At 36.6% G+C, this 23,537-nt stretch overlaps 1 protein-coding gene and 1 long non-coding RNA gene across 2 annotated transcripts in view; one reads left to right on the plus strand and one right to left on the minus strand.

The window, feature by feature from the left end:
- The window catches only part of nAChRalpha1 (nicotinic acetylcholine receptor alpha1), a 319,225-nt gene that overhangs the window by 249,920 nt on the left and 45,768 nt on the right, over window positions 1-23,537 (minus strand). The window contains exon 2 of the mRNA XM_073082300.1: window positions 6,764-6,814. The gene's annotated coding sequence lies outside the window, so the exon portion shown is untranslated. The remainder of the gene's footprint in view (window positions 1-6,763; window positions 6,815-23,537) is intronic.
- On the plus strand, window positions 17,914-19,833 carry LOC140749047 (uncharacterized). Its single transcript, XR_012103016.1, has 4 exons — window positions 17,914-18,199; window positions 18,630-18,808; window positions 18,956-19,101; window positions 19,632-19,833. It is a non-coding gene; the product is annotated as an uncharacterized LOC140749047 (long non-coding RNA).

The following is a 23,537-nucleotide window of genomic DNA, read 5'->3' on the forward strand; positions in this document are numbered from 1 at the left end:
CTACTGGGCTTGTATGACCGAATAAGAGGAACTACATGCTATAATAAATAAAATTATAGTTAAAAAAACTAAATTGCATGCTAAAATCGCACCAGGAAAATCATTCAGATGATCCTTACGCGAATAATTAGACAAATATATTAAAATTGTGTATCGTCATGTGTTTTTCATAATTGTTGCAAAATTTTAATTAATCTGACAGTTCATAGTGGGTAAAAATCGAGTTCAAAGATTCTGTTTGCCTAGATACCGACGATTACGTAGTAACTATTTATTAATCTGTGCCGACGACGACAGAATTCGACGACACCCATAACAAGTTGATTTCTTAGACGGAGTAATTTATCTAAAAAGGAGGTCAGGTCTAAAAACTCCTGTCCAATATTCGGTTGCTCGGAATATCTGTAGGTAACTTTATAGAGGAAAATGAAAACACGCATTTTTTTTTTGTTTAGTATACACATTTCGTGCATCTAGATTAGCAGTTACACCAAATAAATTATTGTTGCTACTTACACAACGAATTTTAATTTAGTTAGGGCCAACAATGCCTGTACAGCTTTATCGCCGTTGATTGCAGATGTCCATGGGCGGCAGTAACTACTTAAGATTAAATGGAATGTAGTCCACCGTCTGCAATTTCTATATTAAAAAAAAAACAAGATAAAATCCTTTGAAAATTGTAGTTCGCATGTCAGCCTCTCGTTATTAGTAGTACACGCGAGTAAAAATAAAAAGGGAAAACAATAGCGTTCTATCCACTCGAATGAATTAATCAGGGCAGTCACGATTCTCAGTAACGACACGGACAGAAAGAAAATATAACTCGAGAACTTAGTTCGGGAAAGTTGGATGAAGTGCTATAGGAAAAGTTCGCTAAATGATATCGGGACGATCGACGTTTTATAAGTTCGCGTGCCCGGGTATAATGGTTTCGTGCCGAAATTGGTGAAGGTCGCAGGAACGTGGTAAGGTTCCAGATTTGATACCACGAAGAGTAAATTTTAGACATTTAATAGCTGACCCGGCAAACTTTGTGTTGCCATATAAATAAAGAATGTTAAGGGTGAACAACCTTTATTACTTAGGGGTATGATAAATAAATAGTAGCCGATTCTCAGACCTACTGAATATGCCTATAAAATTTGGTGAAAATCGTTGAAGCCGTGTCGGAGGAGTACGGTAACTAACATTGTGACACGAGGATTTAATATATAAGATTTTGTTTTTTGGTAAGAATACATTAAAAGGTTCAGAATTATCTCTTACATATTTAGTTTGGGATCTTGTTTGTATAAAGTCTTTTTAGTCCGAATTAACAAGTAAACCATGTATTACTTAAATATTTATTTTTTGTTGTCAATTTTTTTCCTAACACAATATGAGAACCCATGAATATATGAACCCATTATCAAATTTGGTTAATCCATCATGAAAAGGATTTTTGAAAGTCATCCCTTATGCCTACCACCTACTACTTATCAACTACTTATTATGCAACTCGTGGTGATTACCACTAGACTGTGGCAACACCGACACACCTATTTCCACCTTACGCCCACTCACCCGCGTAAATTTCCTCAATTAGGTTTTTTTATAAAAAGGTATAAAAAGTGAATCATAGGGCTGACCTTTATTATAACTTTCCATAAACTTCAAGTACGGCTATAATAGAAAAGCTGAACCTTGGGCGTTGTAAAATTGATTGGATCGGGCCACAGTTGGAACTACCTATAATTTTCCTCTCATTCGTACGGAAAAATTGCTGAGGGTTCCTATTGGCAAATTGAATCTTGATACTGTGGAAACGATGTTACAGTAACTTGTTATAATTGTTGTTCTCAGAATATTACATTACTGATTTTGTACCTATTGTTACTACGCAGATTACGGTAAAACCTTTTATTTAAATTAAAAATCCCGTTTTTTCCTTATTTCATATGATAATCGAGAAGAAATCAAACATAAAATTACTGAAACTTACGAGTTCCTTTTAGCCATATTAAGATATATGTTTTAAAAAGATAGCCTATTGGTTAAAATTTTGCCTCTCAATCGGAGAGTTTCAACTCCATCGAGGATTCGAATCGAAGACATCAGAAGGAAATCTACTGACCTCAGAATTCTTTAAAAAAATCTAGAAGGTGTGTAATGTCTTTTTTTTTTTTTTTTTTTGTTGACGAGGGGGAAACCTCCAAAAGGTACCCGATGCCTTGGGAGCGACACAGGGTTATGTGGGACTCTTACCGCACTAAAACCCCCCCGGTGGCCGTCCTCAGCGCTGCGTAGAGGACTCCGGGATCTCCAAAGGAACGCAACCGGAGTCCTCTTAGCGCATTGCCCCGTCGGGCTCCGCCCAGGTGAGCTTATCGCTCACCGCACCGTCTGGTGCATACGACGGTATGCGACCACACATACCGCCGTCCTTCCCGGGGCCGTTGGCTGGGTGGTTCGAGCTCCCACTCTTGCCACCCACGACCCCAGAAGCCCCCTTTTAGTCGCCTCTTACGACAGGCAGGGGATACCGTAGCCCTATTCTTGTCCCGGAACTACAGGGATACCTCGCCGGGGACCGCTAAGTACGGCCGCGGCGATTTCTCCTCCGAGCGGGTTCAGCGCGCTCCCTTGCTCGCTCGGCGTCTTCCTTCGCACACATGACCATGTCGCAGAAGGTGATCATGCCGTCCCAGGCTTCGCTGCGCTGAACCATCGCTCCGACGATGGCCGACGGAGAGAGATCCGGTCCCACTTTTTCGACGAGGATCCGCCGCTGCGACTCCCACGCCGGGCAGAACTGCAGCGTGTGCTGTGCGGAATCCTCGTCGTGCCCGCAATGGTAACACCGGGCCGTCTCTTCTCTTTGTATCCTTTTCAGATACTCACCGAAACAGCCATGTCCGGTGAGTATCTGAGTAAGGCGGTAGGTCACTCTACCCCTGCTCTTCAGCCAGGCCCGAAAGTTCGGTAGGATAGCGTCAACCACCCTTTGGCGTATGTTCCTAGGCTCGTGAAGCCGTTCGCGCCAGCACCTCAGAGCTCGCCATTTGGCTCTCCTCCGAAGCGCTCCGATCGTCTCTTCGTTGAAGAGTTCAGTCCTTTGACGGAGGACTCGGATCTTATGAAAGACCCGTGCGTCCATATCCGCCAGAATGTCCAGGGGCGGAAACCGCCCCAGGACTGTCGCCGCCTCATACGAAATGGTACGGTAACCTCGGGCGACTCTGATTGCGATCGTACGTTGCGCGGAATTCAGTTTCCGCGCACGACGCCGGCTGGCAGACAGTTTGTCCGACCATACCGGCGCACCGTAGAGCGCAATCGAGCGTATCACACCCGCGTAGAGACGGCGGACTTCTTCTCTTGGTCCCCCGAGATTCGGCAGCAGTCTGTGCATGGCACCCGCTACCTTATGAATCCGAGGGACGAGACGATCGAAGTGCTCGTCGAAGCACCAGCGGCTGTCCAATATTAGGCCAAGGTACTTCATGAACCTGCCTATCCGGACATCCGCTTCGCCGACACGCACTGAGGTCTCAGCTGGCTCGACTCTTAGCCTACGGCCGTGGAACCATATCGCCTCGGTTTTCTGGGACGCTACCTGTAGGCCCAACCCGCGGATCTTCGCTATGACGCGTGCTACCCCGAGCTCTGCTAGCCGAGCCGTTCTCGAAAAAGACACCCCTTCTGTGAGAACGAGGGTGTCATCGGCGTAGCAAACGATGCTCACTCCTAGTGGGAGCACCGTTTTCAGCACTGCGTCATATGCGATATTCCACAGTAGTGGACCCAGTACCGAACCTTGCGGCACCCCGCGCATGACGTTCCTCTCGTGAACGCTCCCGTAGCGACCTGGGAAGCGGATACGCCTGTCTGATAAGTAGGCCTTCAAAAAGAAGGTGTGTAATGTCTACCAGCTTGGCCAACACATTTCCTCTTCCACTTTTAAAGGAAACCCGTGCCCAGCAGTGAGACAATAACAGGTTGACTCCGACAATTATACATTCAAATTATAATCTTATTATGATAAATTTATCAAATGTAAGCACTACCTTATTTACTTAAATCTAATCCAGTGTATACCTACATATATCTTAAATCACACACGCCCGTTATTATAAGATCTCCATAAATTAATACCAAGATCTTCAACCATTACAATCTCATCCAATTTCCTCAGAATATTGTCTTACAGAACAGTCCAAATGTATAATTGCTATAATTCCTGACGTACTAATCTTAGCGTAATTGTGCATGATTATTACACCAGATTTAACTAATGATCTCCTTCATTAGTTCTCGCGCAGTGATAAGGAACTGTTAATTATTCAACTGATTTAATTAAGCTGTTTCGTGAAACGAACTTGTTACAAGAGCGTTACAAGGTAGCTTTTTAGCAAGGTTTTAATAAGTAAAGCTCGAACACCTATGCTAAGTTTGGAGAAACCTTTATGAGTTCTGTTTGATGGAATTAACTTAATGAACGAGCAACAAATTATTACAAGTGCTATTTAAAAATAAGAGTTATAAAAATACGATGTAGTTTTTACCGGATTGCGGAAGATAATACTTTTCGAGCGTATGTATGTTTTTTTATAATATACCTCCACCACCACCACCTGGATGGTAAGTGGCTACTGTCGCCCATGGACATCTGTAATCAACCCAAAATAATATAAGATTACTGCGGGAGGTTGGCCACTGATGCGCCGCCTGAAGACTAAACTAAAATATCTCAGAAAAGTTTGACCACCCCACACCACACCCTTCAAATCAGAGCACATTAGCGGTTAACACTGATGTTATTGTGTAGAAATAGGTGTGGGGTTAGTGCTGCCTGAGCCGAACCACACTTACCACCTTCAAACAAAAGTGTATCTAAGAGTGGTACTGATGTTATATTGGTTTCATTGAATGTGAATTACTTATGCTAAACTACAAAAATACATCTAAAATACCACAAATATCAAAATTGTATTTTGAATATCACATTTTTACTGTAGATATTTTTTTGCTTGTAACTTTACGTTAATCCTATCAAGTATTACTCACATTCATAACTTCAAACTTAACTAGAAAACAGAACAGTATAAGACACGTACATGTTAAAGCTTTACTTATTAAAATCTCAATGAAAAGCTACCTTTTAACGCTCTTGTAACAAGTTCGATTCACGAAACAGCTTAATTAAATCAACTTACTAATTAACAGTTTCGTATCACTATGCAAGCGAACTTATGTACGAGATAGATAACAGGATTATTGGATAATTTCTCTGTAGGAAAATAAACATAATCGTAAAACCAAAAAAAAATCCAGTGCTTAAAAATAGCCAATGTTATTTCTACAATTATGACGAATCCAACGATATCTCATCTGTTAAAATCCATCGAGATGTTTAAGTTGTCGGGCGTGCCGAAGAATTAAATATAAAATCTGAAGGTGGTAGAACCGTTTGTGGTTCGACTCCGGCGGCACCACCGCCACACCTATATATGCCTAATAACAGCAGTGTTAGGCGCTGCTGTGTTCCGGTTTGAAGGGTGTGGTAAGGGAGACAGACTTTTCCGAGTCATTCCAGCTTAGTCCTCAGGGCAGCGGCGCATCTGTGGCCGACTTCAGGTAGGAATCTAATATTATTTTGGGTTGATTACAGATATCCATATGCGGTAGTAACTACTTACCATCAGGTGAACTACAGGCTCATCTGCTACTCCTATATTAATAAGTTACACGCACGAATATGAACAGATTAATAATATAAAGTACAAGTTCTCGACGGTGTGACAGTATATCAACTTTTAATATGAATCAGGTCTAAACAACCGTCTTTTTAATAAAACAACAACGCGCAGATAGCTCGCTCATGAAATTTATATTAGCTGCCATGTTCCATGGATAATGTCACGCGATCAACGAAAAGCGATTGACTCGCTTCACAATATAACTCGGTTTTATAAAATTTTAATCCAAAGTACTTAATAGGCATCTCAGTTTACTTTCTCTTCAAAAAATTACATACATCTTATTATAATGTGTGTGGGGAAATATTACAAAAGCCGTCCTTTAGAACTCCAATGATCTAATCCAGTTACCTGGGTAACTAAGCTTCGTTGAATGTACATACCGTGATTAATATTTAATAGCTTGTAGATAACGATACGACTTCTGCGATCCGCAATATTAACAAAATGGTCGACAGATAAATTGCTGGCCGCTAGTACACTACTACATACACTAATTCAGTGTATAGCTATAAAATATCTTTGACTATTTTAGATGACAAATATTTTTTTAAGATTGAAGTATTATTTGAACTATCCTACTTTTGTAAAGTTTGATGGAACATATATTATAGTAACCTAGCAGTAAATAATCTCAGAAAACACCCTACCGACTTTTGTGAGACAAGTACCTAATGCTTGAGACTGTCCCGTGAAAATTGCCGAATTTATTCTAAGACGTTTTCCCTGCAAACATTACTCGCTCTGTTTGCGTAAATATTTGAAATTGGAATTCTTTCGTGTTTTTTATAAAAAGAATTTTAAATGGCCGAAAATATTATGGATACAAGTTGAATATTTAATCTTGATTTAAAAACAAAAACATAAAAATAAAGTTATATATGTATTGTCTGTAGTTTTACAAATATACCTTACCTTCCACTTTTGTATTAAAAGGTGAAACTAAAGGCGATTAAAGAAAATTAATAGCCATTATGTCTTATAACTTAGGCTACAAATTTTAGATAATTGGAGGGACTTACCAGTAAGACATGGGTTCTCCTTGGCTGTGTCATCGACTGATCGAGACTTACCTGTAAATAATAAAGTAATTAAGTGTATTAAAAAATAGTGTACATAATAATATTATATGAGTGTCATTTATTAAGAAAATATGGAATTCTTTAACAAATTTTACTATGCCTTTGATGACAAAAAAATTTTGAAATCAAAAACGAGAATTTCGTCTACATAAATAAGTCGCATGGCATATGCGACTTATTTATGCGAAAAAAAGAAAATAAGAGACGCTAAGGTCGTTTGTCCACCGCATCGTTGCCGAGCCCATACGGAGAACGAGATTATTTTGGGGCAGATTTTAATATGTCGTGACGGCGATAGTTTGTTCACCGCCACCGATATCAGCGGTTTAATTTGTTCCTGCTGTCACGCGTGTGAGGGCAGTGTATAGACAAGTTCCAATGTGTTTTATATTGCCGGCACATCGGCCGTCAAAATCTCGGTGCCGATCTAGCGGTCACGCCGATCTACTCGAAATATCGGCGGCCGGGATGACGGTGCTCGGGTGACGGACAAGCGGTGGACAAGCGGCTATAGTAAATGTATGTACGCTACTTCGGCGCCGTCATTAAAATTATCGGTGACGGTGGCGGTGGACAAATGCCGTAAATATTTGATTTGCTTAAGTTTTGAAGTAAGTATTTTGAAGTAGTAGTTAAATTCTGAATTTTGAAGTCACTCGTGCTACTAAAATGAATCTAATGACACCTTATAATAATATCAAAGTACTTGGGCTGTAGAATCATGCCAAAGAATGAGATACAATACATACGCTCGAAAAACCTTCGCCTTATTAGCCTTCGCTCCTAACACTTGGTTAAAATTATAATAACTTTCACTTTAAACACACATAAATCAGCAAATATGCAAACTTAATACTTCCACTATAATGTTTTGATGGACGTGAGTAGTTAGTTACCAATAAACTTAAATTAGTCGGTTAATGAACTAACAAACTATGCATAACATTGTGCTAAAGTTGAAAACTAACATAATTAGCTGTCAAAGTGTTACGTGTATATTGAGGTTATAAAATATCATGTTAAATGAGGGTATACTAACTAATATTGTTTGGGTAGAAATAAAATAGAAATATCCACATTCAATTGAAGATAGGACCCTCTGTGGTTCGATTCCGGACACCATCAGTACATCTATTTCCGCCTAATAAAGGCAATGATCAGCGCTGCTGCACAAAATGAAAACTAATATTTTGTGGCTGTTGTGTTCTGGTTTGAAGGGAGACATATTTATCTGAGGTGCCAACCTAGTCCTCAGCAACGCACTTGCGACCAACCTGAGATAGGAAACTAATTCTATCTGGGGTTGATTACATCCATGAGCGCATGTAGTCATTTTCTATCACGTGGAATGCATAATTGCTACTTGAATATTGGAAATAAAATTAGTGATTCTTTATTATAGTTACGGTCTATCTTTCAGCAGAAAAATGATGAGTAAATTTAATAATCATTAATTAATTTCATGTTATTAGACAAACGAGGTGTAACTTAAAGCCACGGAGGCATCTTCAAGCCACAATTTAAGAGCCTGCACACAAACCGCAGGATATTACGAAACCTCTTTCACGATATGACACTTTTGTACTAAAATATCGTTTTTAATTAAAAACTGCGTTGGGCCGCACTATCATAATGTTAAGTGGTTTGCTTACGGACTTTGTACGTATTTTGCGAAGCTTTTACCGAGCAGCCTGACCACAATAGGTAGGCGATAAACTGTAGATGAATAAAAATACTTTATGAAAAACCTTACAACGCACTCGTCGCCCCTACGATTTTTGAAAGTTCCCCTCGATCTCTGGTTGCCATCATCAGACCCTGATTTCCTTACAATGGGACCACATTGCAAAAGTCTTCTTTACAACAACAAAAAAATTATCAAAATCAGTTCATAAACGACGAAGTTATCCCCGAACAAACATAAAAAAGAAATTATGTACGGTCGAATTGAGAAACCTCCTCCTTTTTTGAAGTCGGTTAAAAATATATATGACTGTATTATTATTTTTATGTAAGAGCACTTAGGTTCCCAAAAGTCGCTGTTTTTACAAATATCTCTTACAAAATAATAGTAATTAAAACAATGTGGTCTTTAATTATTGAATTTTTATGTACGCTATCATCGCCAATGAAAGGCGGCGACAATTGACGGCAGTCGTCTGCAGTCTCAGACTTTTGCGAGCCTTACTTTGCTGGCGTTCAAGTGTTATCTCCTATTAATTCGCAAAAGTGATGGTTCAAGTCACAGGTCCCACAAGTTGCAATAGGTTTGGAATTTTAAATCGTAATAGCAACACTATGTACTTAACCGTTCACAATTTATAACTCGCTTACAGTAAGAATCATTCCTTATACTTATTTTGCGAAGCTCGTTAAGGGCTGCAAACTATTTACTTTGGACTTCAGGGTTTGCTAGAATAGAAACAAAAACTAATTTCCTCGAAGAAGGTAAATTAGAAACCTAACGACGATGTGGATATTAGCTTTATTTAAGGTGATATATTTATATACTAAAGCAATTACTTGAGGTGGCAAATGTTCATGTTCACAAAATAAATAAACACTGAAAATACAATTGCGATCAAATACCACCTGGGGTCAGTTAACCCACGCGTCTAGTTATAGGTTAATCATATTATTCAGGCTATAACTTTGTAACTCAACCAGTAATTGCGCGAAAGTTGCTTTTGCGCAAACAAGTTAAAACATAAAATTTTGTTCGAGCACTCCGTACTAAAACATAAACCATACATCATCATCACTTCACTTTATCAGAATGAAGAAGATTGCTTATTCAACTAGAATATCAAAACTTGTATATGTTGAAAACATTTATATGACCTGTATACTTAACTTATATATAACTAAATTATTTTAAGTTTCATCATTATTCTATAGTTGATCTTTGTCATTGAAAAACCATACCTATAATTTACTAATTATGTCATTACCCATTCTTTACATGTTTGTTTCTATATCAAAATCACTAATATTCCTATATGCGGAATGCTTTTAAGACCAATACTACTACTACTACTCCGATGTTGTGTTATGGTTTCAAAACTCCGTCCAAATCATAAGTTAATTTACTTCTTCCCAAAAGTTTGTTGTCTTCAGTTGCATCAGTGTTAGCATTATTGTTAATTCAATCATCATCATCATATTTACCAACGTCAATTATATCTTTACCATTTTTCATAACTTTATTATCACTGTTGGTTAGTCAGAGTCTATAAAATAACAATCCTTCGCTATATAGATACTCATCTCACGTATAACGTTTCGGACCATCTTATGACTTTATTGTGAGGTATGCCGGTTCTGGTCTTATGTTTATTGTGTTACCTTTAACGGCAACAATTTTTATGCCAGATTTTATGAGGCCATTTTGACTGGAACCGAGAAATGATTGCCCATTTACAATTTTGTGTTTCGCGTCAGTATTGTTGGCAGAGTTAAGCACCTGTGGTTCTGTTTTAAGTGCTGGAAAGTACTTAGTTTTAATGATTATTATTGAAGGTAATTTACGTGTTTAAAGTTAGGTGTTCTAGACAACTTTATTAGTAAGAAACAAGGACATGAAAATTTAATAACCTACTTTAAGGTGTTTAAAGACTTAAGATCGTATTTCCCTACAGAATTAAAACAAATATATTATATCTATGATTAGCCATTATACGAGCTATTAAAATGCTTAATGAATTTTACAATTGTAATATAATATTTTTGTTTTGTAATAGTCTGACGCAAAGCTTGCTTGAACAATACTAGGATCAATTAAAATATTGAAAAAAAATCCGGTTGTCTGTACTTCTTTGCAAAAATAATATTAACCCACTGTTTAAAGCCATTAGATTTTTTGAATCCAACTTTTCCTGCAAATCCTAGCCAAGATCTAAATAAGATCTCGTGCGAATATGCTAATGCATTATTTTTACGATATTACCAAAATACTCGAACGCAACACGGAACACTAAAATTATTTGTATCCGGTACATAACCATAAATTTGGCTCTTTTCCTCGTAAAAGTTCCTCCCAATTTATAACCAGGCAGTCAATTATCGGTAAAAAGCTTCCGTATTTTCCCTCCAGTAATGTTTACGGATTATTCTGGTTCTTTCATGTCAAACGTGGCATATTTACTCAAGCTGTGACAAAGCATGTTACATTGTAAGTGATGCCAATATTTGGCAAACAACGTGGAACGCATTCTAATCTTAATGGAATAAATATGGGCATTGAGTGCAAAGTATGAATATTAATGTTTCATAATGGTTTTTCGGTTATCCGATTTCGTGGGTGTTGTTTCTGATTTTATAAGATACGCCCATATGGCGTTATAGATTATTGACATCACGTTGTGAGTGAATCTAGTTCCAAAAGAGAAGGAATTAGTATCACATACACTGTAGAATAATGTATAAATTATCACGAATTTGACAGAATATTAAATAAACTAAAAACACAATATAGTTTCAATGTGTACTGAAAATTTCATGATAGAAATTTATGTAACACCTTTTTAGTAAGTCGTAGAACCTATTGTGGTTCAACCCTAGAGGCGCCACTGATAACAGCACATGAAGTGATGCTGTATTCTAGTTTGGAAGTTGTAAGGGAATCATACTTATTAGAATCGCTCTAACTTAGTCTTAAGGGGTCAGTGATAATCGTGTGGTGGACCTTAGATAGGACTGTAGTCTTAGGTAGTATAAAAACATATAATAAAAAAGTATTATTAACTATTATTTGAATAAAATCTAAACAAATAGATGATAAATGGTTTAGCGTCACTAGGCTACCTCGGTATTGCTTTTTAATTATCATCCCTGCTTTACATTTCTTGCAATGTAACAGATTGCAAGGGACAATGATAATAAACTGGCACGTGGCCGCAATGACCTGATTCCTTCGATTCGCACGAGCCGTTTTCAAAGTAACTAATAGTTATTTATCTAAGAACAATACTCCTTGAAACAAAGATCAAAGCCGCGGTCGAAGCAGTTGAAACGCAGTGGACTAGCGATCAGTGCTTTCTTTTATTAAACTCTTGGATCAGCTCTGGAATAGGTTTCATTTTATGGCCGTGACCGATGTTATAATGGTTTGGGATCGGAGATTCTTAGAAAAAGCAGTAGTGCAATATGAAATGACTACTTGATTTGATATTAAAAGAAAACATCAGGAAACCGGCCGGAATTTGGCCGGCGTGGTGTCGTGGTATGATGTGAATTTAGTTCTTTTTATTTTTAGGTTTATTTTTTATTCTTCTGTAGAGAATATTTTTTGAGCGTATACCTGTATGTCCCATTCTTAGTCTCAGCCTGCAGACCAATTTTGTTCTGAAGTTATGTGCGTATTAAAAGTTACGTTTCACATGCTTCATGGGTCTAGAAATCATCGCAAGGAAACCTACATGCTTAATAGGTTATTAAGAAAAAGAGTTTTCGAAGGTGAAGTTTACGAATATGGTCTGGGCTAGCCAGGTGGACTACGATCTAAGCACGTCTAATTCTCAGAGTAGATTCGCTTAGCCATGGGATTATAATGTGTTGAAAACGACGACGACTGTTACTTAAGTCTAAAGGGCACTTCTTCCAGAATTGGAGGACACATCTATGTTTCCAATATGAACTAAAGATTGCAGATCAAAACAGATATTTGGAAACAATACACATAGAGCGTTATGAAAATATTTAGCCTTGGCCCCGTTGGCGTGTTATTGAGGTCTAAAACGTTCCTCGTTTGCCTTCTGAAGGCGCCTCGAGGGCTCTCATGTTTGAGATCGCCACTCGAGCAGTCTTATTGCTTCACGCGATAATCTATTCGAAAGAGTTTTAGGGATAAACACGTAATTGATCACCTGTTTAAAAGGGACGTATGAAAGGATATTGGTAGCTCATTTGACGCTTGAACACTCGAGGCTCTTACATTATTTAATATGTTTTTATATGTTTCAGTCGTAATGTTATCAAATATTGGAAGTCAATTTTTATTTACGTCTAAATTAAGTGTAGTTAATTAATGTATCGAAATACAATGCATATGTAGTTCAAATGACTATAAATTGGCATCTTGCATATGATTTGATGATGGAGCCAGCAGGTGTACAGTAAAGCTCTTCAGGGACTAGAAGTAAAGTTAAATGATTAATATTTACGAGTTCAATAATAAACGTTATGTACAAGTATGTTGTATCAGATATTTTCTGAATTGTGGATGTAATATAAACTATATTTAAAGAGGTTTTCATGTATTTTAATTGGAATTAAATATTTCCACTGTCTGAAAATACTACCAATTTAACTTTATTACGAACCATTCAACCTCTTTATTTATATTTTTATTGTTTATTTTTTTTTTGCAACTGTCCGTTTTCCAAATGGTCTGTTACCTTGCCTATCTGGCTTCCCACTCGTGAGATGACAAGTGACACTACCCGAGCATGGCTAACGACAATCATCTCAGCTTTGTCGGCGATAGAACGAACGTGCTCTAGTGGTCCGCTTTGGGAATTAGTCTCGTTACATCATCCTGGATTTTCAGTTTTACATAAAACATCGTAAAGAAAACGCATACCTTGTACATTGATTATTTAAACGTTTAAATGTACTTTATTTTTAATGTATTGTTTAAAGAAATTTATAACTAAAAAGGTACATAACATACGAGCGTGATTCATAAAATGATATTGGGTGGTTTTACACCACAAGTCCATTAATAATACAGTGATGTGATAATTTACAGTGATGAAATCCTATGAGTTAGAGGCAGAATTTAAAGGATTAAAAATGAATTAATAAGTTGAAGAGGTAAATATCCATTTCACATATTTAAGATAATAAGTAGGTTTGTTTGTGATATACACATATAGGGCTGGACAGTAAGGCACAAATTTATGAATAATGAGTTATTTAATTCATTAATCCATACAAAAGATTTATATATTATCATACGCTCGGTTAGTTGCGGTTATTCTTCAAAGAAGCGTATTGCTTATCAACATTTGCACATAAAATTCTTGAAATCCATTAAAAGTAGACCAGCAAAGGGTACCTTTAAGAGCGAGTTAACCTCAGCAAAGCGAGTGCCGTTAAATAACTTTTTTTCCATTGAGACCTGATTAAAACGTTGCGAGACTTTTTCAATGTGTTTTCATAAAATAATCTAGGCCTCAAACGGAATTTAGGTCGAGATGCTGTATATGTTAACGTAAATACGACCAATTATTCATAAACTTAGGAATGGCCGAGTATAATTGGTTTACGTAAGAAATGTAATGTTGAAGTGATTAAGTAACAATTACGTTGCATTACGTTCTGACATTTCGGTTTTTGTTTCAAGATCCAAAAGACTTTGCAATAAGAAGTGTTGTTTTATCTTATATTACGTGAAAAATTAGGAGTGATGATTTCCTATTTAAATATAGTATATATTGGAATGGAGAAATGATAATGTGACCAGTTATTGTACAATAAAAGTTACGCAGTCAAAATTTGTGATTAAACAACAGCTATAGTCATACAAGAACCTATGTAGAAATAATTCAACAAAGATTTTTTGGTATACGCCAGTACCTACTGTAGGTATTCTACACATTTTTTCGGTAGACATATAAAATGCCAGACTTATCAGACAGAGATACAAAGACGCATACAGGTCGCAAAGTTCCCCCACAAAACAGTGAAAGGCCGCAAAATATTTTTTTACTGACGCAGCCGAAAACAAACTCAGTCCGCATCCCAGAGGCCACATCTCAACACTGCCCAGTCACTAACAATATTGACAAGTTTGCTTAACAAACTTCGCAAAGTTGGGAACTAACTAAAAGATATAGACAGCCCGAGGTACTGAAGGGCAATAGCAAATGGCTTGTTGTGAAACAATAACTTGCAAATAAGGCTCGACGAGTTCGAATACGTAATATTTTGGGTATAAGTGACGAGTGATATTTTTTTTAAGATAATTTTGTAGTGAGTCTGCAAGAGAGTGAAATATTTAATTCGTTTTCTTTAGAAGTTGACAGGGTTAGTGCAATTTCAAGAGTATAGATGAGGTAAATATTGCGTCAGGAATTTTTACATTACGATGTATACAGGTGGTAGAATCTTTTGTGGTTCGACTCTAGAGACACTCCGCCACACCTATTTCTGCCTTATGACAGCAGTGTTAAGCACTGCTGTGTTTTGGTTTGAAGGGTGTGGTAAGGGAGACGTTACTTCTCCTCGTACTTCTCTGAGGCATTCCAGCTAGGTCCTGAGGCTGGCGGCGCAGCTATGGGCGACCTCAGGTTGAGCTTTAATGTTATCTGGGATTGATGATACCTGTCAAAGCTCGGCGATTGCCACTCACCATCAGGTAGAGTGCATGTTCGCTTGCTTCTTAAATATTATGAGGTTACAAAATTACAACGATTTTTCCAAATACGACTTTACTTGTCATCCCAGTCATCTCAGAGCAATCGAGATTGAGACGTTTTGAGATTCGACTTCTATATAATATCACCACAAATGAAACGAAATATTTTGTATTCCCTCGACACCGGTGTTTGTATCAAATATCTCAGCAATCGCGATAAAATACTCCAATATTGAGAGAAATAAAGTGGTAATAATACATCTTATTTGAAATATATTTGTTCTTATTATGTAAAAGATTGGTTCACAATGGTTTTGCGTACATGTACAAACAAACAAACGTACTGGATATTGTATTTACAACTTATTTCTAAAAAAATGTTCACAAAAGAAGAAAATAATGTAATAAATTATAGTTTAAAAACTAAAAACTACGCTAAAATTCCATAAAAAAATCGTTAATCCTGATTCCTGACGATCCTGTTGAGGTGAATGAGATATCATTATTTAAATCGTGTATTGTCATCGGTTCTTGGTAATTGTTCATAATTTTAAATTAATCGGGCCGTTCAAAGTGAGTAAAAATCGAGTTTAAAGATTCCGTTACATACATACAGGTCAATCAAATAAAAACGTGGTAAAAAGAAAACAAGCGCTTACCGAAATGTGTAGCACACTTACGAGCATGTAATACGTTGTTTACAAGCATAGGATTGCGAGTTCGATCCGCGGTCAAGTCATTTAAATAATAAACTTAGATATGGCTCCGTATCTGGGTGTTAGTGTACTTATGTGTCCATGACACGTACAATACACATCGTAGTGTATGAATGATGCATTAAACATAACTCTACAATAAAAATCATTCAACTTACTCAAAATCCTCAAATTGCTCTTTCAATCTTTATGATAGACTCTGCTATCAAATACGCTTTCGACACCCACAGCCCCACACTAGGATTCCGTCTATCGTGGGTGCAATGGATACCCACAGAGACAAATACACAAACACCCAGACCCAGAAACATAAACCTAAATTTATCATTTAGATTTCTGTCTCGCCGGGGATCAAACCCGGGACCCTCTGCGTGTCAGACCAGTATGGTGACCGCTCCGCCATGCGGGTCGTTAAATAATACTACTAAATTTCTATTTTTGGTCTTCGCGCTTGTTGTTAAAATTTTTGAGTCTGCTTAACCCCACGACACAGGGAGTAATACCGTAAGCCTGAATGTAAACATTAAGTAATTCTACGACCACAACAGTCCGCGCATACAACAAATGATTAAACCCTCTTCAAGTTGCTCTTTCAATCGATATCATCAACATCAAGCCTCGTATGGCCTCAAGCATGTCTGCTATCAATTAAAAGGCGAACGATTCTTCAATTAGTCCCCGTGGGGACAAAGCACCCATTGTAATTACGGGCTATATAGAGGGCCCTCCGAGTAATGGATCTTAAGGGGAATTTGTGTAACCGGTCCTGAAGGTCCTTGTGCTATAAATTGCAGTACTGACAGGTCTGTTCCAGATATGTCTGGATATATCCAGATGTTTTGGATGACGTAGTGATGGATTATTTCTTACGTCAGAAAGGTCATGTTAATAATAATATTTTATACTCGTAGATAGTATCGATAATAATAAATTATAAGGGTATGTAATAGGTTTATAGGTTTTATATTATTTTTTGATAAAAATACAGTACAAAACAAGCCGTTTCAGAGGTTGCATTTTTTCCATATTTATAAAAAAAAATGTAAGTACATGTAACGAATAAAATATTCCTAAAAAATTCAAGATTTCCTGTATTTTAAGATGGTCTTCCATAAAAATAACTAATAACACTGTATATTATGTAAAAGGGATGCGCATTAAACAACTATCTAAATTCATTATCTAGTCTGCGAATTGAACCCGGAACCATTTGAGTGTTATAGACATTTATACGTCACGTATATTGTTATATCATATGTCTCATATTCTATCTACTCTTAACTAAATACAACACAATATATTAACTGTGTTAATTATAGTCAGTTACAAACGATCTAGCGTTTGTCTTACATGGCCGTTGCTCAAAGCAATATCTGCAGCGGTGCATCAAAGTTCGGCGCCTAACTTAGTACGAATTAACGCAACTTTGTCAAGTTTGGAACTCGTAGCTAAACTACAATTACTTACAATAAGCAAACGCTTAGACGCGTTTAAACTCAAAGCAATGATAAAATTATTGCGCAATTATATTAATTAATTATAATTACAATTTTTTTAAGATTTTCATTACGATTATAACGCTTTCTACACTCACAGCCCACACTAGGGGCCGTATTAATAGATGGATCTCAATATCAATCTTAAGTTCGTATCAACTGAGTCGCTCTTAAGTTGCGATCAGCGACTTGAGAGCGTCGCTAATTAATAAATGAGTATCAAGTGCGTATCATTTGATACCGGTCTCAAGAGAAGCATCTCATTCGAAACAGTAGAACAGATTAAAAATATTTTTTAAAATGACAGCTATGAATGAATGAGAGTTGAACATTACAATCACGTCATGCAGCGTTTCGGTTCCGCTCCTTTGCTAATGCAATAAAATGTTTAATGTAGTGAAATATCTCATTAAATATATTTATAAAATAAACAAATAGTTTTTAAATTATATATTTAATTAAAAGTAAATGATTTCACGTACAATATTTTTCGGAAAAAATATTACGAGTTTGATTTCAGATACTGTTACTGTGAACAAAACGCGTCGCGTCATTAGTTTGTTTACTGTTGTTCCATTGTTATTTGTTATGAGTTGGATGTGAAGTGCGAATTATTTAGCTGTATTTACATTAGTTGGACTGTTTTATTATGGAAATGAATAAGAAACCATATTCAGTGAAGTGGAAAAAACGTTTTCATATAATAGTGTAGTGGAGTTTAAAAAAATTGACGGACATTATGTGCAACAGAAGAACTCTGCATGGTATAAAATTGCTAGTGAATATCTCCCACATACCCCGTCAAGTAAGTACTTATCTATTTTTCATGTGTACAAATAACCTTAAACCAAATACCTAATAATAATTCTTTATTTCATGAAGCATTAGTACAATTACAATCTTCTCAGAGTAGTCTTTATTATAATCGTTTATTTTAATTCAGTATCGTCAGCTGCCTAAATTGGGTAAAAAACCTGTAGTATAGGTTAACTTCCATACAGAGCTACTATAATCTTATTAATTTAGAATTAACAGAAACTTTTTTTTTTACTGTGACATAATGTAACTCTTTATTGATACATTTGTAATTACTAACATACATTAAATGTTAAATATAAACTTAAAATGGACTTATTTACAAAATATATACAAGAAAATTATACAGAAACTTATACATACAAATGACTTCTATTTGATAAAAATGGCATGATTTTATATTTATGATAATGTTGTAGGATATGAGTAAGCAATGAATGCGTTTGTGGATGACCTAAAGCAACAACAATGTGAATAACATTGTCAAATGGAGGCGGCCCTTCTACCAGTGATGCAGAAATGAATCCAAATGTATCGTAACTGACTCCAGGGCTACTTGTTAGTGCTGATGATGTAATTGATTTCGACACTGTATCAGGTATGTATTTTAAATGTTTTAAAAGTTAGTTGTTATTTGAAGTACTGCATCTACATATCTAACTATAGTTAGCTATGCGTTAGTTAAGGTTATACAATAATTAGTAATATTTCAGATTGCATTACTTAATATTCTTTTTTATTTTAGAAATGACTGTTACGCCCCGCCTGATGATACACAAGAAAAGGAGAAAGTAATAATCAAGCCTAGCAGTCCACCGACGGTGAACAGCATCTTTGCATCCCCCTGCCTCAATGTTAGAAAAAAAAAAGAAAAGCTTTTGATTTTATTAGGTATATAGCTGTTATTTACTTATAATATTATTATTATATTCAATAAAAACAGAGTAAATATAATAGGTATATATTTTAAAACCTATATTCGGTATTATAATTTAGAGTTACATTTTGAGTAATAAAAAAAAAAAAAAAAAAAACGCTTTCTACACTCACAGCCCCACACTAGGATTCCCTGTATCGTGGGTGCTATGGACACACACAGAGACAAATACACAAACACCCAGACCCAGAAACAGAAATCTAAATTCATCATTTAGAAATCAGTCTTGGCCGGGGATCGAACCCGGGACCCTCTGCGCGTCAGACCGGCATGGTGACCGCTCCGCCACGCGGGTCGTCCCGTCAATAATAAATCTCCTATTTAATATAAAGATTATATTATAAGGAATTTCATTTTCTTTTTTTTTTAGAACTATATTTGGAATTATGAATTAAAGCTACTTTTGCAATAATAGAATTTAATAAATTTCCTATTTTATATAATTAGGTTATATTATAAAGCATTTCTGGTTTTTCTTTTTCAGGTAAAGCTGAGTAATTTAACATTTAAATCTACTTTGAAAAGGAACTAAAATTTTATAATTGTAATATTAGAAATAGTTCTGTATAATATATTGTTTATAAAATTATATTTGTAGTATTTTTGACACATACCAGCCTTACCGTACACATTTGGTTACACTTTGTATGTAAATAGCAGTAAATATCATTTATAAGTGCAAAGTAGCATGCAATTGAATAATAAGAGGTACAAAAAAGTACATTACAGAAGTATACTCCAAGAGTATAAATATATGAATTACAATTGCAATCTTAATTAAATCAATCAATCCTGGATATCACGTGAGAAAAAATAAAAAATAAAATAATTTCATTATAATTAGTTAATAAAAATTCCATTCAATTAAAAATACAACATAAAAATTTAAATCATAATAGCTAAATTATGAAGTTGAATCAAGATATAAATTAACATAAAAATTAGTGATACTGTGAAATAGTGTAAATAGAATCTATACCTTTTTTGAAATTTATTTATAGGCATTTAAAAAAGGATTTTGAGCGTCCCTTAAATAAATTTTCGGTAACCGAGAACTAAAGCGATCATCAATATTATCGTAATAATTCATGATAATCGTAATAATCTATTTCGTCTAAAATATTTTCAAAATCCATTTCTCGGCGATACGTAAACGTCGACTCAAGTCAAGGTCCGACTACACTCAGCTAATAGCATCTCAGAACGCATCTCAAGAGGCTACTTGAGACGTGAGTTTGATTTATTAATTAGCGAATGCGATGACAAATCTCAAGTGAGAGCGCGTTTAATGTTTGACACTTAAGTTTTGTTTATTAATACGATAACGAACTTAAGATTGCACTTGAGTTAGATCTCAAACTTGAGATCGGTTTATTAATACGGCCCTAGGATTCCCTGTATAGCGGGTGCTATAGACACACACAGAGACAAGTACACAAACACACAGACCCAGAAACGGAAACCTAAATTCATCATTTAGTAATCGAACCCGGGACCCTCTGCGCGTCAGGCCGGTATGGTGACCGCTCAGCCACGCGGGTCGTCAATACCTCAATATATTAACTAAGTGTGCTAACTATAGTCAGTTACAAACGATATAGCGTTTGTCTTACATGGCCGTTCCTCAAAGCAATATCTGCAGCGGTGCATCAAAGTTCGGCGCCTAACTTAGTACGAATTAACGCAACTTTGTCAAGTTTGGAACTCGTAGCTAAACTACAATTAATTACAATAAGCAAATGCTTAAACGCGTTTAAACTCACAGCAATAATAAAATAATTGCGCAATTATATTATCTTTACAAAATGATTAAGATTGTCGTTATAGGGGGCACGGTAGTGGTTTAGTCAAAGTTGATAGTAATGTTTATTTTTTTTTTATAATATGGGAGTAGCTGAGCATGCAGTCCATCTGATAAGTACTAGTGCTGGCCATGGACAACTGTAATCAATCCCAGATAAGATTAGATGCGTTGCTAGCGCTGAGGACTAAGTCGGAACGCCTCAGATTAGTATGCCACCCTTACCAGACCCTTCATAATCTAAACACAGCAGCACTTAATACTATATACTGTTGTTGTGCAGAATTAGGTGTGGATTATAAAAAATCGTATGTATATTTTCGCGTAACGATGAATACTGTGAATAATAAGCAACAATACGTCTTCAAAATAAATTGTACAATGTTCTATGTTATGAATATATAAGTTCCTACTGAACAACAATGTATATCTGTCTGCTCAAAGCAATCTGTATGCTGCAGTGAGTCCAAGTTTTAGCCCAACTTAGTTGAATGAACGCAAGCTTGTTAAGTTTTGGACGTAATAGTACTTGTACTTAGTTAAAATAATAGGATTAGATAGGATAGGATTTAGATTGTTACATAATAAAATACCCTACCTGTTAAAACTAAGTTTGTATTAAGATTATCTTGTAGAAAAACACTTTTTATGCCATTGATGTACTCCCGTTTCAAAAAATCAAATTTTATATACCATAGATCGAAATAGGACATTTTGTAGTATGAAGTAAGTGTCAAATTTCGATCTTTAGCGGAAATAACATTAGATAGATTGATTATTAATTATTAATTAGGGGCGGTAGAGACTCGTCGAAAAAGTGGGACCGGATCTCTCTCCATCGGCCATCGTTGGGGCGATGGTTCAGCGCAGCGAAGCCTGGGATGGCATGATCACCATCTGCGACATACTCATGTCCGCGAAGGAAGACGCCGAGCGAGCAAGGGAGCGCGCTGAACCCGCTCGAAGAAGGAGTCGCCGCAGGCGTAGGTAACGCCCACCGGCGCGGTGTCCCTGTAGTTCCGGGACCAGAATAGGGCTACGGTATCCCCTGCCTGTCGTAAGAGGCGACTAAAAGGGGGCTTCCGGGGTTGCGGACGGCAAGAGTGGGAGCTCGAACCGCCCGGCCAGCAACCCCGGGATGGACGGCGATATGTGTGGTCGCATACCGTCGTGAAGACCAGATGGTGTGGTGAGTTTCAAGCTCACCTGGGCGAAGCCCGCGGGGCAACGCGCCAAGTGGACTCCGGTTGCGTTCCGTTGGAGATCCCGGAGTCCTCTACGCTGCGCCGAGGACGGCCACCGGGGGGGTTTTAGTGCGGTAAGAATCCCACATAACCCCGTGCCGCTCCAACGGCATAGGGTACCTTTTGAAGGTTTCCCCCTCGTCAACAAAAAAAAAAAAAAAAAAGGGGCGGTAGAGAACTAGTAGCCCTTCAGAGGATTATCGGTGGACATCTGTCATTAACTTCAAGTAAGGATAGGTGATGGGGTGGTATGTAATTTCTATGAACAAAGTTGAAACGTCTAGTGTAACTGCCCCAGCTTTACCATATTCTTCTCAACAGAACATAGCATCCCTGAACACTACTGTAACAGGGCAAAAATAAAGAAAAATACTAGCTTCCAATCATTAGTTTTAAATCTAAGTTGGAGCATTGTAAGTGATTTGTACTATGATAAATAATACGAAAACAAGTAACAGACTAAGAATCATTTGTATCAAGACGTTCCTCAAAATCTGGCTACAGCACTGTATTCAAGTTCTGTCTAACTTACCATGAAGCAAGTTCTATGAGTTTGGACGTAACTGCTTTCAATTGTTAAACACCTTAATCGCTTTAAACATTTGCTTAAACATTAACTGCTGCATGCTCGAAAAATTATCACAAATATTAGGCGCAAATATTATAAATCTACATAGGCAAATTCGTTATTCTAAAGGCATTGATAATACTGAAACATAATAATCGCTTTACAATTAATTAAATAAATACGTTCACTAGTTTACAATATAACACATATTATCTGCAATACAAAGCAATCTATGTATGCAAGTTCTAGTTCAGCCTAACTTGTCTGCATTAACACAAGTTTGCCTCGATTGGGAAGTTAAACTGCAATCAATTGCTCAAAGCGTATGTATTTAGCCAAAACCAATAGGATGTTGTAGGGAAATCATTAAAGGTAATCGGATAATTCTGCAGCGATTAATGTTAAATGTGGAGGATAAATATTTGTGGAGAGTTAAGGTATTGGCTTCATATGTAGAGATCGTAGGACGAGGAAATGTTTAAATGATGAATTAGGTTTATTTTTGGGTTGGTTACCCGTGAGATGGATACCTAAGATAAGGAACTGAGTGTAGAGTTATTTATGATGTAATATAAATATTGTTATATAGAGTTAAAAAGTACACATGAAGTATGACATATTAATATTCGCATTCGATATATTTACAAAAATATCAGGAGAAAATATTGGATTAAAAACTTAAACATAAGTTTAAAGCAAGTCGTCCAAAAATCGAAATCGAAGTTTGTCTGCAACTAACAGAACAGTCGAACATCCCAACTTCTGTAGTCGTAGTTA

Source organism: Epargyreus clarus, unplaced genomic scaffold (genome assembly GCF_041222505.1).
Source record: "Epargyreus clarus isolate Ecla_fem2 unplaced genomic scaffold, WU_Ecla_fem_2.2 ptg000017l, whole genome shotgun sequence".
Classification (NCBI taxonomy): Eukaryota; Metazoa; Arthropoda; class Insecta; order Lepidoptera; family Hesperiidae; genus Epargyreus; species Epargyreus clarus.